Below are 18,083 nucleotides of genomic sequence, written 5' to 3' on the forward strand. Positions count from 1 at the left end.
TGATGAAAAGAATTTGTAAATGAACAAGGTAAGAATTGTAAACTTAAACATAAAAGGACTTAATAATCCAGTCAAAAGGAGGAGAACTGCACTAACCCCACAGAGAATACAGGCAGATATTACAAGAAACTTATATTAAGAAACAACATACTTCATAGTTCATGTTTGGGAACTTGTTTTTTTCATTTCCTGATACTAGGACAATTTTTATAAAACCTCCAGTAGAGTTTAACCTATAGGAACTGCTAAAGGATGACAGTGGTTGCTTTCTTATCTTCAAGGGACAGGCAGATTGGTGGTTGGTAATTAATATTAATAAATAAATATGCACTAAACCAAACCCAAAGTTCTTTTTATGAAAAACTGTTTCATCAATTGCACAACTGGAATCTTGTTAGGAAGAGATTTCAGTGGAAGTCCAAGCCCAGCCAAGAATAGAAAGCATAACAAAAGGAAAACTCTAAACATGGTGTCAGCTTTCATTTTTAAAGGTTGTGAAGTTTTTAAGTTAATACTAGGTGATTTTATAATCTAGGGAGAAAGGACAGTAACTTTTCTCAAGACTTCACCCAAGAACAGACTTATTTTATCTTTCACCTCATCTCATAAATTACATTACAGAAAGAGGAAAAGGTCAGAAAACATTATCTGACCATGCTCTAAGTATATTTATCAAATCAGCTTTCTTATGGCAAGATTAAAAATGGCAACTGGAAGCTTCATGTCTTCCTGTTGAAGAAAGAGAATGTAATTATATATCAGTGAAATTAAAGGATTTCTGCAAAACCATTTTGCAACAGGATACAAATTAGGCAAACCTCCTGGAAAACTGCAAAAACCTTACTGCAGGTTAAAATATAGGGATTTCCTCTGCTATATAAAGGCAGAAAGAGAATTATAGGAAAGATGATCAAGAAAATAAAGGATTTACAGGTTAAAAATTAAGAAGCCAGATGCAAATTTGTTGGAAGATATGTTGTTGTTATGTGCCATCAAGTTAACCTTTGAATGAATGCCCTGCCCTGCCCAGCTTAAGGCCATGGCTTCCTCTGTGGGGACAGTTCATCTCATATCTGGCCTCCCTGTCCTTCTTCCATCTTTGACTTTCCCTAATATTGAGTCTCATCCAGTGAGTCCTGCCTTCCAACAATCCAAGATGGAAGAAACTACGCATGATGTAAAACTGTTAGAAATTGGACATAGTCCACGTTTTGAAGCTGAGAGACTTTTAGACTTCACAAAACTAAAATACTTTAAAACACACAATAGGTCATATAAATTGAAATCCTTTAAGACAAAAGTGGCACAGTGTAAGAGAGCAGTACCTTCAATATAATTATAAGAATTCCAGGCATATTAATTAATAATGAGGTGAGTAATAGTTTTGTCTCCTTATGTAAAAAAGAAAAAGAAAAATTCTGTACAACACTAACCCTGAAGTGGAAAAGAACATTCAGCTAACCTCCTTAACCTTAACACCAGGAACTTCTAACTGCACATTTCCTTGTGCAAGAAAATTCAAGTTTGCATACAGTTTTTGACATTTGCAAAGCCACCAGGATTGGAGAGGCTAGCCAGAGAATTCTGTAACAGCAGTAAGATATTTTTGCAGTACATTTTGCAGAGTTACTTAATTAATGTGTTAAAACTGATATGCAGCCCAGGTCGTGAAACAATGTTTGGATAGTGTAACTCCATAAAAAGGGAAGGGTCATTCTTTACCAAAAGCCTGTCAACTCATACCTTTATTAAATCGGATTTTTGCAAGGTATGCAGCTGACCTACCAGATAATAAAAGACAAGTGATAATCTGCTCGCGCTTGCTCGCTCGCGCGCTCTCTCTCTCTCTCTCTCTCTCTCTCTCTCTCGATATATATATATATATATATATTGATAATGTAGGTATAGCTTTGATATCCAGGTGGGGATTGGAAAAGCATTTAATAGTGTCACATGGAAGTTTTTATTTCAGGCCTTAGAAGCATTTACTTTTGACATCTGTATAAAAGTCATAAGAACGATTTATGCAAACCCCAGACAAAGTTCAGAATGCTTACATTTATATCACAGTAAAGGGAAGGGATATCCATTACCAATAGAACTGTTTGTACTATGTATAGAACCTCTGGTGACTACCATTAGACTGAATGAGATTCATGGAGTTAAGGTGGATCCATATATAATCAGTCTGTATATGGCAGTTGTCAATAACTGAGGAAGATATTAAAAAGTGATCCAGAGTGGGGATATCTGGCTTTAGGAGGGATAACAATAGTAAAGATTAATATATTTGAAAAATATATCAATGGCTGTGTTCAATTGGTGAAAAAAAATAATGATGGCTTTTCTGTAGATTAATACAAAGCTAGGAATCTTTGCAGCAATTTTGCAAAAGTCTTTGAATAAAAGTGGTTTCAATTGTTCAATCATCCTTTATTACTCATCTTCCAGATTAAAAAACAGTAGTTCAATGGTTAGATGATAAAGATGAGCTACCTGTTGCATTCCAGAGCAAGCACGTTCCAAGATCCCCCTCCAGTACTCACACTTGACATATTAGAGGAATCTTATGATCATTCAGGATTTCTTGAAAACCAATTTTACTATATTAGCTGTTTTGCAAGTTTGGATAAATATAGAAATGTGTTGTCTGGCAAAATCTCCCTTTTATATAACATTTAATTCCACCTAGTTGGTGACTCATGAGAATGGTCATAATTTAATGTTTCTAGAAATGCCAATATGATTAAAGATGGAAAAAAATACATTTGGCTGATTTATGATATAATGGGGGAGGGGGGGAAGAAGGTTTTTGTGGCTTTGATAACACCAGTTACAGAACTTTATGTCCAAATGTATGAGATGGTAATGTGAGTAAAGAACTGTGTTTGAACATATTAAGCCGATTAGCCAAGGATATAAAGCTAAGAAATAGTTTATGTTTATCTGATATTAATTGCAACAGATCAAGATAATGGAAATAATTTAAAGATAAAATTGGAAAAGATGCTAGGCACAAATTTCTGCAGATCAGTGGAAATATATCTTTTACAATGGACCTAAAATCTTGCTTTACGACAATCTATAAAGTACTATATTGCTGTTATATGATATCATGAAAGATGGTTTTTATCCTAATATTAGTAGTGTTTATTGGAAATGTGGAGTAATTAATATAGGTTTCCTTCACAAATGGAGGGCTTGTAAAAGAATCAGAAAGTTTTAGAAAAAATTAATGCTTCATTTGAACAGTCTGATTGATATTCCTATCAATCCTACTTACATTTTGCTTTGATATTTTCTTTTACAAGTATTGAACTTTATTGTACTACCCAAAGGTCTTGACAAAGCTTCAATATCTTAATTATGCTATAAGAAACATGTATGTGGAATCATAGGAAGTCCAATAGTTGCAAAATTAGTTATAGCTGCCAAATTGAGATGGGTTACTATTCCTTCTGATAAGGAATAGATAAATAAGATATGATATAGTGCCTCCATGGTGACATCATGGGAATTGGTTCACCTTCATAAAGGTGAACTACACAAACAAATGACTTCATTTTGGATGCCGTTTATTATCTATATGGAAGGACAAATTAATTTAGATACAAATGCTTATAGAGCCTTTGCAATATTAGACCAAATTCTTGATATTGATCCTGGGTTGTAATCTTTTTTTTTTTTTGGTGAATATCAGGAACATTTGGAAAACTTAGATTGTCTGGTGCTTGTTAGTTGTTCAGATTTATTTGAGCAAATTTGTTCTCATTATTTGTAATTGTGAATTTTTATAGTATGTGTGATTCTCTGTGTGTATATTAATTATTACATTATTTTAACCAATTAAAAATCAGGTTTGTGAAGGGGATTTAATCCTTGGTACCACCTGTATTGATGTAAAGGAAAGTCATTATTTTGTTTGTTGTGAAAGTATGAAGGTACTGTTTTTTCCACCCTCTAGGGTAATTTTGCACATGAAATGGATAGAACAGGTTTTTGGTTAAGCATCTGTAGACTTGACAAATAGCTAATCACTTAAAGAGTATTTGGTGGGGTCGCTTTAATCCAAGAATCTCTGTTCATGGCTTCCCATTTGTCCCAGTTATTCCTTTTAGGAAAGATGGAATTGACTCCAAAATCCCTAAGAGTGAAATTTAAGTAGGGGCCCTGAAATATCACACAATGATTTACACTTATCCAGGGCTACCTGGAAAATGAAGATGTGGGCAGAAACAAAAGTTTTGTGCACTTTTTACAGCACTGTTAAAGTGAATATGAGCTCACCTGACAATTCCTGACCTTGGAAAGTGACGTTTCTGGTTAAAGAAGATTTAGGAATGACTATATCAGCCACAGCCAAAAAGGGATCAGGGTTTTTCATTGGCCATTTTATGAGTCTTGGGTGTGACTTACTTATGAGTGAGTTTGCTAAGGAACTACCAAATAAATAAATAGAGACACGAACAATCTGTTATCATATATTACAAAGCAGCGTGATCTGTGCTGCTATAGTTACAAGCCCTTTTTCACACATTCATGACTTAGCTTCAGGCATTTTGTAGGCAGAGCTAGAGATTTGGCATCACATTCTTTGCTTGGGACAAAAATATCTCCATAGCCCCTTGGAGAAGACTTTCTAAAAATAAAGGTCATAAAGACAGACTATCTGACAAATAATTTAATTTGGATGTAAATCGCTGGACATGGGTGAAGGAGAGCTCTTTTTGTGCGCGTGCGTGCGTGTGCACGTGTCTGTGTGTGCGTGCAGTGCAGTGCCAGGTCCAGGTTTAGGTAGGCACTTGGGCAGCGCACCCTCTACGGGCCCCTTCTCAGTGGATCTGCCTGCTTTTTCTGCCCTCTTTTCCTCACCATTGCCACAGCGTGCTTGGGACAAGAGCGCCTGTGAGCAAGCAGGAAGTGGCAGCTGTGTGCCTGCCTGCCCCTCTCCACTGCCTCTGTTTGGTCCAGGGTGAGAGGCTGGGGAAAATGCAGGTTGCTGTGCTGAGGAGGAATGGGAGCAGTGGCAGGAGCTTACTGCTCCAGCTGAGGTGTGGGCACTTGGCAGGTGCCAACCACGCTTATTCTTGGCACTGGCCACCTGTGAGCTGGTGTGCGCATCTGCCTGCATGCAATAAATTTCACATGCCAATGGCATGGAGACAGCCTACAGCTGGGGAGCCTGGTGGGTTGGAAAGAAAACTGGGGAGCAGTTACATAAACATATGAAGCTGCTGCATTTTGAGTCACTGATCCTGCAAGCTCAATGCCGTCTACTCTGACTGGCATGGGCTCTTCCAGGCATTAAGCAGATGCCACTAATTAAGCCTTGGCTTTTAGAGATGCAATGCATGCGCCCAGCTTAGGGAGAAGGGTGGCAGACGTCAACCTCCTGGGTCCTTTATCAGAAACATGTGTTGAGACTTGTGCATTGCCTTCTTTTAACTGAGAAGCTATAGTAGAATGTCAGAACCATCAGAGATGGTCATTAATAGAGGGAAAATTAAGTTTGCTGCTTATAGAGGCTTATCGTTCTTTAAAAAAAAATGTAATTATGATGTGGAGTGGCCATTTCCAACTTGGCATCATCTAGATGTGTTGGATTACAGCTTCCAATATTTTTAGCTAGCATGGCTGGTGTAAAGTGTAGGACAGAGAACTGCTGCTTTAATGTACTCGGCGATCAGGAAGAATTTAACTAAAATTAAAAAGTAGCAGCTAGTTTGCAGAGCATTTTTTTCTGTGTGGTCAGTAACAACCTTGAAGAAGTTGCACAGGGTAATAGTTGTTTCAAAAGAAGTATAAACTCAGCACAAGCTATTAGCCAAGCTGGCCCAAGAACACAGTCTCCTTGTAAGGGCTTTCACTGCTACATGAATTGATTGAACAAAATAGGGCTGTATGAGAAATTTGTTTCTGCTAACTTTTGGTCTGGATTTACCCAGTCCACACCTGGACTGAATATGGATTTGGATGAAACTTGTGGTTGAATTTTGTACTTTTCTGAGTGTGCAATGTAATTCACAGACACCTCCACTTCCATGTGTTAGACAACATATGCTCATTGAGAAATGCATTAGTCATTTCAGGTTTCCTAGAGCCCCGCCCCCAGTTTTTTTGCAGCTTAAAAAAGCTGCCTGTTCACTATTGCCATTTCGTTTAACCTTGTCCTTTTTTGTGCAACTATAGCCAAACATTGTGATTTTATTTTATTTTTTTAACCCACACATGCACAACACTGGGAATGGGGAATTTTGTGTGGCTGCTGTGAAGGGGGTGCCTGCTGACAGCAAGTACCCACCATGTACTCCACAAAAGCTGCAGTTAAGTTTGTTTTCCCCTTCGGTTCTGTTGTGCTATTGTCAAAAGGTGAATTGACAAAGGTAACTAAAGGTGACAGGGATCTTGACTTGTGAAAAGGAGTTGGCTGTTCTTTCATCCACTTTGTGATGAGGTCATTATGGAATGGATTGTGTGTGTGTGTTTCAACTTATGTGTCCTAAGGGAGCACCCATTTTTACATATGTCCCCAAGATTCCCTTGTCCTCTTAAAGGAGCAGTTTGATCATTGTGGTGTCATCCTTGGACCTCTCCATCACTTGAGGCTCAGGTGGCCTTAGGTTACCTTCTACCAGTTTCAGGTTGTGGCCCACCTATGCCCATATCTGGTCAGCAAAAGCCTGGTTTCAGTAATGCTTATTTTGGTAATCTCTAAACTAGACTATTGTAGTGGGACTGCCCTTGAAGGCGGGGCTGTTCAGAAGCTGCAGCTTGTGCAAAATACACCACAAGGTCTGATTACATAACACCAGTTCTGACTTGCTCACATGTTTCAATGCATGAAGGTGCTGGCTTTACCCTATAAAGCCCTAACTGGCTTGGGGCTACAATACTTGACAGAATGTATATCTCCTAGCCACAATCTACCAGACACTGACATCTGAGGCCTTCCTCTGAATGCCACATCCAAACAGGGCTCAGTAGGTGGACAATGCTGAGGACAATAATAATAATAATAATTTAACACATACCCTCACCCAGATCTTTGTTTGACTGTGTGGTCATCATACACAGCAAATTTATAAGTTTGGCTTTTTGCACTGATTAGCAAGAGAAAACATTACAGCAGAAAACATTCTGTTACTTCTGAACATAGTTATCCCAACCTACACTTCTGGTGTCAAAACATCTGCCTCCAGACTTACCCCCTCTACCCATCCTGCCCTTCTTGACAGAGGTCCATTTTTGACCCTCTTGTTTCTCTCTGATAGAATCCTAAGTAACTGATTCTTGTTGTTTGATCAAGAGGAAAAGAATATATTCTTCATTAACAAGGAGCAGGGCCTTCCCTGTGGCAGCCCCTAATTGCAGCACCTTTTTTTACTATATTTCAACATCAGGTTAAGACTGTCCTCTGTGCTGAGGAATTTAATACCTCTAAATAGTGCACGGGGGGAGGGGGGAGCAATATTGTGAGCTAACTGTATTACCTTACCTGTTTAAGTAGTTAACATTCGGTTTTAAACCACTAGTGAGGTGTCTTATGAAGTTTTTACTCTTAGTTTTATTTTATATTGTCTTTTATCAGTTGTTGTACACTGCCCAGTACAGAAATAAACGAATAAATAAATAATGCAAAAGTGGGAGTCACCCCATTTCCTGCAGCAGTTACCTTTGAGAGCTGTCATAGGTAAAGCTCACTTTTTCATATGGGATTTATAGATTACCTGAATAATTTCCTGGCAAAGAAATTTTTCTTTTTAATAAACCATTCTAAATCTCATGTGGAAAATGAAGCTTTGCTGTGACAACTGTCTGTTAATGGGATGAGGTTGTGCCAGCCCAGGCATTGTCAGATTTTAGCCTGCAGGTATGATTCAGCAAGTCAGTGACTTGCTCGTCCTTCAAAGTTTTGATATCTCCAAACCGGAAGAGTTTGCTCTGTCTTTGCCTGTGATCTGATGGCCCCACGAAGACTCCTTGTGGGCAGTCTACAGTCGTGCATGAAAGTGTGTTAACATGGGAAATTCGGTTGGCAAGGCGTTCGCCATCGGTTTATGAAAAGGAATGCTTGGCCAGACAGCAACATGGAGGGGTGCATTAATGTGTGTGTGCACCTTTGATCGCTGCAGGAGAAGCATTTGGTAGGCCAGCATACAGAATGAGGACAGGGCAAAGGAACCTTGAGCAGCTGGGGGCAAAGATGCTGCTGTGTAATGAAGCAGAACAATGGAAGTGGAGCAGGCAAGCCTATCATTGCTTTAAAGAGGCAGCTGTGTGGATCAAGATGATAGATGACAAAATTAGGCGGTGGGGAGGGGAAGCATCAGGCAGATGGAAAGAAACTAATATTTGTGAAGTGAGGAATAAGTGAAGTTGTAATTTGAGCTGGAGAAAAAGGATACAGGGACGTGCAGTGGCAAGGTAGGAAGCAATCGCTTCCAGAGCGTGAACTCAGTGCATCAGTGCATGGGGGAAAGGCACACTGGCAGCTCTGAGTTCCATTAAGGATGTGGCTTGTATGTGTCTCAGTTTGAATGTGAGACTAGTTTCCCGTGATGAGTAAAAGCCTGCACAAATCATGTCTCTGGACTCATGAAAAGCATGATCCAAATGAAGGAGAAAATCTCCTCTGATGTATATAAGATTAATGAGACATTTTGGACAAGTGTCATGGAAATTTGCTCCCAAATGTCATCATGCATCACAACTTTGCAGCCATTCTTTTGACACTTTGAACTTTTCAGAGGACACTTGGAGAAAGTGAGAGCGAGAGGTGGCATACAAGGTGAGGCAGAGAAAGGAGATCAGCATGTACGTTAGGATTTTGGGGTAGCGGGTGGACACCACATATGAAATAAAAAAAATTAAAATATACCCCCTTTAAAAAAATTAAAATATAGAAAAACAGTTGTGTAAGGGTGTAATGGCAGAGGACCTCCTGACATGGTAGGATTTTTCACAAACTGTGAGGCCATAGCAATTCCCAGGGTTCAAGTGCAGGGATTGGAGGACCTCAGTGCCTGGACTCTGAAGACTGAGCCCCCATCCTCCTACACCTCACCCCCTCCCAGCTGGTGCAGAAAGAACTGCACTAGCAAGACCCACCAGGTTGCAACTGGGTCTTGCGAGGGGAGGGAGAAAGGAGGATGGAGTTGTGGAGCTGTGCCAGTTCTAACTGACACCTCATCCTCCTTCTCTCTCCCTCCTTGGCACTGAATCTGGATGGCCAAAAGCAGCTGTCTGGATAAAATGTAGGGTGTGTGGCTTGGAAGCAGCAACAGAGATCATGGCTGCTGCTCCTCACACTTTGCACTGCGTGCCTGTAAGCATTTATGAGCATCTGGAGCAGGTGTGATAGGACTGTGTCCTTCCTTGAGCTAAAGAGTCTGAGGAGTGGGGTGAACAGTGCAGCAGGTTGCTTAGATCACATGGCCTTATGGACCTTTCCAGCTCAATTCAGATAACCTAACACTGGACAGAAAGTTTTGAGAGAAGAGTAAGTCTTAGCAGTACATTAGCAGTAATGTTCTGTTTGAATGCAGAGTCTGCCCTCCAGGATTTATTATGGATTTATTATGAGAGCCAGTGTGGGGTGGAGGTTAGAGTGCTGGACAGGGATCTGGGAGATCTGAATTCTAGTCTCCACTCAGCCACAAAGTTTACTGAGAGAATGTGGGCTGGTCACTCATGCTCAGCCCAACCTCCTCCACAGGATTTTTGCTGTGAGGATAACAGTGCAGCTCTGTAACCACCTTGGGTTCCTCACAGGTGGAAAAAGTGGGATATAAATGCGATGATGATGATAATGAAGAAGAAGAAGAGGAGGAGGAGGAGGAGGAGGAAGAATTTTAAGGGAGAGACTATTTCAATTTAGTCATTTAAAAAAAGCAATTATAGGGGAAAACACATGAGAGTAACACGACACCAAAACAGGAGAAATTCATCTTCTCTGTTCTCCCCAAAGTAAACTACATTCCTTTTGTATATTTGCCTATACAGCTGTACTTTGCCACTGAGAATATCATTAATCAAGTTGTATTATTTCAGGCTGATTTAACTGATTGATCAACAGTGTCTCAGTGACATGGAGCGTGTACAAATCTGACAATGCTTCCTCTCTACTGTATCACTTTGTGTTCAGTCTACTGGTATTGAAATGTAGAAGGAATAGAATTTTAATTCAGTATTTTCCACTAAAAAAGCCCTACCTAATTTTTCTCTGTTATCCTTGTCATGGTTTCACAAACCTCCTGAAAATGCCCTTGGACCACTGGCAGTACTCAGAATTCAGTTTGTCACTGGTATAGTCCAAAGGATATTTATTTATTTAATTTTCATCCCACCGTTTTTCTTTTTAAAGAATTCAAAGTGGCTTTCATTATTCACCTCCTCCTGCTCTCAGTCTTACCCTCACAACAACAACCCTGTGAGGTAGGTCGGGCCGAGGGTCTGTAACTGGCCCAAAATCACCCTGTTGGCTCCAAGGCTGAGCAGGGCCTGGAACCCAGGTCTCCTGAGTCCCACCTGCTCTCTTAACCACTACACCACACTGGCTCTCATATTTATTTATTTATTTATTTATTTATTTATTTATTTATTTATTTATTTATTTAAAACATTTCTATGCCGCCCCCATCGCAACAAAGCCTCAGGGCGGCTCACAAAGAATACATAAAAACATACATAAATAATAATAATAATATAACAATTAAAAAAACATTTAAAAACCCCCAGTGCATTCTCGGCTAAAAAATTTAAAATCCTAATTAATTCAATAATTTAACAATTAAAATAAGTTTTAAATAAAAAGGTCTTAGCCTGGCGCCGAAAAACAAATAACGACATATAGTCAGTTTATGTTAGTGACTGCAGTAGGTCATGGCACTGTGAACTCTCTACAGTCAAATGCAGCACCCTTAATTGTCCCTGAAAAGCTATGATGAGTATTTATACTCTGAAGTCTTTGTGAAATGGATCTCCTGAAGACCCACCTTCATTAACATGTGGAGCAACACATAAACATAAGGGCAGAACCACATAGTTGAACAAGGTTCAGTAAGTATATGACATTCACTTGCTGACCTTGCCTGAAAGTGACAATGGAGAAGGTTCATCCTAGAGAGATTTGGTAAAAAAAAGAAAAAGAAAAGAAAAAGCTTTGAGTAAGTCATCGACCTTTGTAGGAAAGAATTGATCTTTACTCACAGACGGGGTTCCCAGTGAAGACCTATGACACTGTAAATTGGTAGGATTGTAGCCAGGGTTACTCCTGTTTAGAGTAGCCCTGCTGAAATCAATGGGGCATAATGTAGTCATAACTAACTTGAGTTCCACTCATTTTGACCCCTAACATCTAATTCATTTTATAAGGCCCTTAATCGTTTGGTTTTTCTCTACAGTGCACTGTATGCTTCTAATCATGTATGTAAAAATGACATTTAGGATTAGGGTTAGTCCTATGGGTTCTGCCTTCAGTGAGTGTAGGCCTTTGAACTTGGTGCCTTCTGAGCATCATATGCAGAGTGGGAAAGCAGTGGAGGCAATCTCTGCCTTTCTACTCCTCCAGATCTGCCTTTCGGCTAGGTAGCTGTTTTCAGCTGTCCTGCTGGGGCAATTTGGATGGAGAGGAAAGGGGCCGTAGAAGCCATGGGACCTATCCTAGCCTGGCCTCTGCAGTCTCCTCCCTTCCCCACATGAGGTCCCACTCCTGAGTTTGTAGAGGCAGCCAGAGGCAGGTTTTTTCCCATGCCAGCTGTGGGTGGGTTGGGGTTGGAACACTGATTCCCAGCTCCAAAGCCAGAGCTCTGTTTCTGATCTCAGAGCAGGGAATCTAGAGTATTCCATGGCTCCCTAGAGGATGTCCAGGGCCATAGGATTGCTTTTATTCAGATGATTGCCAGGTTGTAGCACTTTGGATCTAACTATGGCATCAGTAGTTCAATTTTCTTCATTGTACACAAAAGCAAGTTTTATTATATGCAGAAGAGTCTATTCCCTAGTACAGGGGTCTCAAACTCGCGGCCCGCAGGCCAATTGCCGGGATGGGCGGGGCATGCGGAGGGGTCCTGCGGCCTTCAAAGCGCCGGCGGCGCCCGGGCCGGCTGCGGGATGAGCGGCCCACCACCACCGTGGTGGTGGGATACTTGATGCGGCCCAGCCTCACCCAGACTGCCCCCAGGTAAGTTGAGTTTGAGACCCCTGCCCTAGTAAGTATGCTTCAGATTGCAGCCTAATATTTTATGAAGTTGTTCCAGGCCTCCTAGAAAGCTGTGTAAGAAACAGCTGTGAAACTGGCCCCAAGGTACCTGTGAAAGGCCATGCTGCGGAAGTAAAAGGGCAAATGTTTTACACAGTTTTCTGTGCTATTGTTAAGAATATCCATAATTTAGACTCTTTTCTCCATTAATGTGCAAAGGCTCATAGCCAGCTATGATAATCAAGTGGCTTAAGCATACTTTAGCTTGTCATGATCAATACTTAGAGATCTTAGAAAAAGAGATAAAAAGCAGAAATGAATATTTTTCTTATGGTGTCTCTATTCCTAATTTATTTTATAGGACAGACCACAATTTTTTATTCAGATCATTAGTAGAACATTTTAATAAGAGGGAGTGAAATGAACCTATTCATTTATTATATCACAGATTAATGAAACAGCAATGAAATCAAGCTAAAATGGGATTTTAGACAAGGAACTGTCGTGCTTCCTGAAATGTAAAAACTATGCTGGCTGAGGCATTGCTCTTAAGTTTCTCTTCTTGTTTAATTCAATGCATATATCATGATAATATCTTTAACATTCAGGGAAGGTCAAGATATTCAGCAGTTCCATAGCTTTTATTACACGACATCTCAAAAGGATGAGGTTTAAGACATTTTTAAAAACTGGAGCTGATCACGTGAAATTGATTATTACACCGGAGGCTTGAAAACTCAATGCTACTGAACTTTATGAATGACTGAAAAATAATCCCTCCCCTCACCCCATGGTTGCTCAAGAAGGCACTGGAAGATCCAGTAATATTGTTCTTTTAATGATGCCGAAAACCACTCTACCTTATTCCTACTTGCCCTTGGTGATGGGTGAACCTCCTCCATTTTGATTCAAAATGGGCTTGGAAGGATGAAGTATTTTTGGATCCGTTTGGGCAATGAGGTAAATTGGTTCTTAGTCCATACCAAATGTTGGCAAAATTGACAGCACGAAGGGTCTTGAAAGCCTCCATCCAGGCCCCAGTGAGCCCCAGCACATCCACTTTCATCCCCAAGATCAAATCTGGTGCCACTTCCCTTAACATACACTTTTCTGGGAGGAGTGGTTATGGCAACACAGAGACCTCCTGGAAGGGAGTCCTGGGACGTGTAGTTTCTGGAGTGTCTCAGTACTTCACTGGGATGTCAGATGCCTACAATTTGTGCCAGGGAGTTTGCCATTACTATGCTCCATCTTCTCCAGTATAAGGAGCTGGTAATGTGTAGCTTCCAGGGTGCCTCATATCCCTACTGAATGCCTAGATGCCATGTCAACGTACATGTGGCCATTTTAGTGTTCTGCATGCCAGGAAGCAACGGAGGCCTCACATGAGGTCTTAACACTGCTGCAGCTTCTGAAAGAAAGTAAGACTTTGGGAAAGTTAGTGCTGGGGTGAAGTGATTACCAGCTGGCCCCACCCTTGAGAGGAATTTGGACTCCACGGTTCAGTATGGGACATACTCTTCAGTTCGTCATTACAAGATCCTCCCTTCTCCCATTCCGTCAGTGGGCCATTGCTAGATACTACAATCCTAGGGTCACTGTGGCAGACACCAGAGGGAGAAGAAGCAGAAGTCAGGCAACCATCACTGTGCCTGGGTGTGTAGCTCCAGTTGAGAGCCTCTCTCTTCCGCTCCACCTGCCACTGCTGATGACTTGGCAGGAAGGAGAAGCAGCAGCCCTTCCGCACTGTTTAAGTCCGAACTCCCGGCAGGATGAGCCTTGCAACGAAGAATCTAGTGCCTGAATTTGCTCTCCTGCAACTCTGCCCTCATGCCCTCCCTTTTTGGTACCATGTCTTTCAGATAGTAAGGCTGTAGGTAAGGCCTGTCTGATTTCTTATTCTTGTAAATCCCTCTGTGAGTCTTTTCGGCTGAAAGGCTGGCTAAAGATAATAGATGCTTCCTCCATTTTAATCCTTCAGCCTTGATTTTAGTGATTGTCTGTCTGTCTGTCCAAATGAGGTTTGACAAAAAACAGTGTTACCATTGTAATATATCAGGTATGTGGAAGTAGATGTCCGGCATGGAATGGCAAATGGCAGTGGTGGTGGAGTTGGGAAAGAAAGAATGTTACCTGAGTGCCTCTAATACACATGGCTGTTTAAAAGCTGCCCCACCCCCCCTTAATTAAGTGCTGGGTTTAAAATATAGGTTTAAAATTACCCATATCTCTGACTCAATGCTCCACCTCCTCAAAAAGGATTAAATTTTAGGGAAATTAATAGTAGCTTAGCCTTCACTCTGATATGGTACCTTCCTATGTAAAAGGTCTCTTTGTTTCTAATGTGGAGGAATATTCAATCAAGGAGGCCCCGAATGGTAATCTGAATGGTAATCTGAAGTGACAAAGGATGACCACCTTTGGAGAGAGTTAAGTCAGGACTCACCCAAATGGTTTGTAGTTGGGATAAGGCATGTTGTTGCAGCAGTCTGATCCCACAGTGGCGTTGTGTGGTACCATTCTGCCTTTGCTGGCTTTTCATAGGTGCTCACAGATTGCAAGGGTCACCATGATGCCACTGGGGGTTTGCTTTGTGATGTCAGTTGGGAAAATGACTTGGGTTTTTTAGATGCGGCCAGTCCCATACTCCCAGGTGTGCCTGGAGAAATCAAGGTTTTAAATTGCACAAAGTGCTTTCATAAAAAGATTTCCCCTGCAGAAGTTCACCTTCATCCATTGAGGAGCCCTGGAGGAATTGCATAGCCTTGGGGACACAGAAAATGCATGATTCTGCAGTTCTGCTGTATCCATCTTGCCTTTCCAGATAAGTTAATCTGAAGAAGAGTATTTATTTGTACAATTTCTCTGTCGTACAGCTGCAAGGCAGTTTATTGAAATAAAACAAATCCATATTCATATCTCTGTGCTGTTCCAGTAAAGGCCAACTGTGAAAAATTCTACCATCTACTTTCCAAAATTATGATTTCCAGCTGAAATTAAACTGGAATAGAATTGGATGACAGAATCCAATCAAAGAACAATTAAAGAACGGAATACTTCCGTATTATTCTATTCTGCCCCCATCCCTGGCTTCATACTCAGGAAAAGTATTTTGTTCAATATTTAAAATCAAGCAAGTTGATTTCTTTTGCAGAAACATGAACATCTTGTATTTTCTCCATCCTGCAATAGCATAAGTGAAATAGACATTTCTAAGAAACATCCAAGAAGAGTACACATGGAAAAGACCCATGTTACAGACTGTGAAGATAAGGTAGGCACCAATTCATACACTAGTGCTGTCATAATCCTGAGAGCATGATCTTCCCCCAGAGGCTGATGTTGATCAAAGTCAGAGGAAAGTCAGTCCCAGGCAACTTCCAAACAATTTGTTCAAAGAAGATGGATAAAGGTTTAATACGGAAATTACATGCCATCTGTTGACAAGAGTTAGTATTAGTGTTTTACCTGCGGCTAGCACCTTGAAAAGGAAAGAGAAGAGATATTATAGTGATAGATGCACCTTATTAAAGTCTATAAATAAAAGCACCTTCAGTTCAATGAATAGGCAGGTGCTACTTCTGTAGTTATGTCAAGGATGGATTAATCTATCAGTTCCTGTTCTTTTCAGTTTCCTATTTTACCAATTTTGAGTTTGTTCCATCCTGTTTCTACATTTTTAAAGAAAAATCTGCTTGAGAAATTGCTTTTTGTTTCTATTTATCCTAATATGTACCATTTTCCTATAGGATTTTGCCTAACGTAGTGCATATATAGTAGTTCCCCAAAATTCACGGGGGTTGCATTCCTAGAGTACCCGTGAATTGTGAAAAACCACAATTTTTGAATGTGGTAAAGATTCATTGCCAGAAGCCTTAGAACAGGCGTTCTCAAATTTTTGGGGGGCCAGTTGAAAGGTGCCGGCAATGGGTGCGGACCGCCAAGGTGGTGTGGGGGGGGTGCAGGCAGGGCCAGGCCAGGGGGAGGGCAAGTGTACTCGGCGAGGCAGGGGCAGGGGAGGGTTTGCACAGAGATCGTTTTCTCCGAGCAAGTCCAAGCCGATCTCCTTCTGAGCAAGGCTTGCTCGCAAGGAGATCGGTTTGGACTCACTCGGAGAAAATGATCGCCTTGCGAGCAAGCCGCCACACAGTGAGGAAAATTCTGTGAAAGACTGAGGCCATGAACGCTGAACCGTGACTTCACGGGGGTATACTGTATATGCATTATTTTCATGACCATGCACATGAAAGTGTGCATGTCCCCTCAGAGAGACATATTTGTATGCGTCCTCTTTACTAGAGAACTACAATGCAAAATCCGGAAAAGTGTGAATAGTGAAGGATGACCGTTTCAGTTTGTATATTGCCTTGGGATATGAAAAGCAGGGTCACACTAACTTGTGAGTCTCAAGTCCTGTCTCCCCTGTTCCCAAAGCAGTGAGAAGTTCTGGGGTGCCATACTTATCCAGCTTTCCAGGGGAAGGTTGTTACCAGAGGTTTATGGTGATCAGTAATCTTTGTTTATTTACAAACATACAGGTTGAGTGTAGGTGGAGGCACAACCTAGATGTTCCAGGAGATAGCCGGAGCACACTGCTTCCACATCAGATCTCTAGAGAGAAATAACCAGTCACCCCAAATGCTGCAAGCTTGGAGAACCCAAACTCAGAAACAGATCAAGCCAAGAGAGCCCAAATGTCTCTTTTACATGGTCTCATTCCCCGAGTCAAACTACAGTTTTTGTGGTTTCTTTTCATACTAAGCTTACTTCAACCTTAGCTGGGAGATGGAAGAGAAGAAAACTCACCCCCTTTTGGATATTTTCTAGCCATTCAGCAGACTTAAGAAAAACCATCTGCAGATTAGCTCCTTTGGAGACAGATCACGTCAGTGTCCCAGGTTACTGATGCTCCTTGGTCAGTTCCAGGACTCTGGCCAGGTGACAAGCCACAGTGATTAGTGGTGGCAGCATTCACAGGGATGCAATGCCAGCACTTTTTTTATCAGCCATGATGGTGATGTTATCTGCCACCTTCTCAGCGTTCCCTGCAATTTTCATAGTACCTCACAAAATTCTTTTCATCATGGGGGGGAAATGCTTTTCCCCTTAACACAAAGTGTCCACTGTTGCAGTGCAGAATGTTGTGTAGCGGCTTGGTCTTGAAGGGACACTCAGACTCATTTGCTTTAGCAAGAGATCATAGTGATGGAGATAAAACTACTAAACTACTACTATTGGTTTGTTGACATGGATCCACACAGTGGCTTCCATTTCTTGAAAGCATAGCTTTGAGGACTGTTGTGATGAATACCTGCAGTTTAAAATTGACCATTTTAAATTGACCATTGCTCCTATTCACAGAAATCTGATAGGAAATCTGTAACAGCTATATAGCCTGTTTAGCACATTGCTGAAAGAAACTCGTGCACAACGGTCTGCTGCAGAAAATGGCATCTCCATGCCAAGTTGTCTCCTTTTCCCACGCAATGTGTACGATCTCTGCCTTTTGATAACCCTGATCTACATCATTGCCTGCCATTGTTTACATAAGGAAAAGCACAGTATGGTGATGTTGCATGCAATATCAGATTCATGCACATTAAGCTCCAGATTCATGCACATTAAGAGAGAGTAAGAGAGAATTTGACAAGGGGATGCCAGTTCAGCAGCAGCTCTGGTGTAATGTGTAGCTCCGTCCTAAAGCCTAGGGAAATTATTGCAAATGAGTGGCCTTAATAGGCACTTCATGCCGGATTTGGCTCCTTGATTTACTGAACCACAGGAGTAGAAGGCCAGGTTATCACTGTAATCACATTTCATCCTTTACCTGCAAGCATGAATCTTTCACATTTTCCCCAACATTAATCCATGCTCTGTTTCCTAA

The sequence above is a fragment of the Varanus komodoensis genome, unplaced genomic scaffold, assembly GCF_004798865.1.
Source record: "Varanus komodoensis strain SLA01 unplaced genomic scaffold, ASM479886v1 scaffold7_3, whole genome shotgun sequence".
Classification (NCBI taxonomy): domain Eukaryota; kingdom Metazoa; phylum Chordata; class Lepidosauria; order Squamata; family Varanidae; genus Varanus; species Varanus komodoensis.